A 487-nucleotide genomic window follows, 5' to 3' on the forward strand; every position below is an offset into this window, starting at 1 on the left:
GGGACCAGCCCGGGTGCAGCGGTTGTGCTTTTCAGCGGGAGGCACAGGGAGGGAGGCGGCGCCGCTGGGACCCCCCCTCATCCCCAGGGTGGGTTTGGGACGGGGGTCCTGCCTGGCTCCATCTCAGCTGGAAGACTCTGGATGAGGAGAGAGGGGCCGGGGTGAGGAGCGCGGCGGCGGGGGCCGCTCAGAGCACCCCGATAAATCCCTGAAAGCCCAGGAGGTGCCTGGGACCCCCACCAGCCCCCCAAGGGGCAGCATCGGGCCTGATGGTCAATTTTAAGGGTAAAGCTCATCCCAAGGGCAGATCTACAAAGGACGTGGGCCAGTTCCCTCTGCGCTGGAAGGGGGAAGCTCCCTCCTTTTGCAAACCCGGCTTTCCAGCCGTTTCCTCCCCAAAACGCTCCCGGACAAGACTTGAACCCCAGCCGTCACCCGCGGCAGAGCCTGCCCACCCGGGGCACAGCCCTGCACCTCTCCTGCTCCT

Source organism: Buceros rhinoceros, unplaced genomic scaffold (assembly GCF_000710305.1).
Source record: "Buceros rhinoceros silvestris isolate BGI_N320 unplaced genomic scaffold, ASM71030v1 scaffold29044, whole genome shotgun sequence".
NCBI classification, from domain to species: Eukaryota; Metazoa; Chordata; class Aves; order Bucerotiformes; family Bucerotidae; genus Buceros; species Buceros rhinoceros.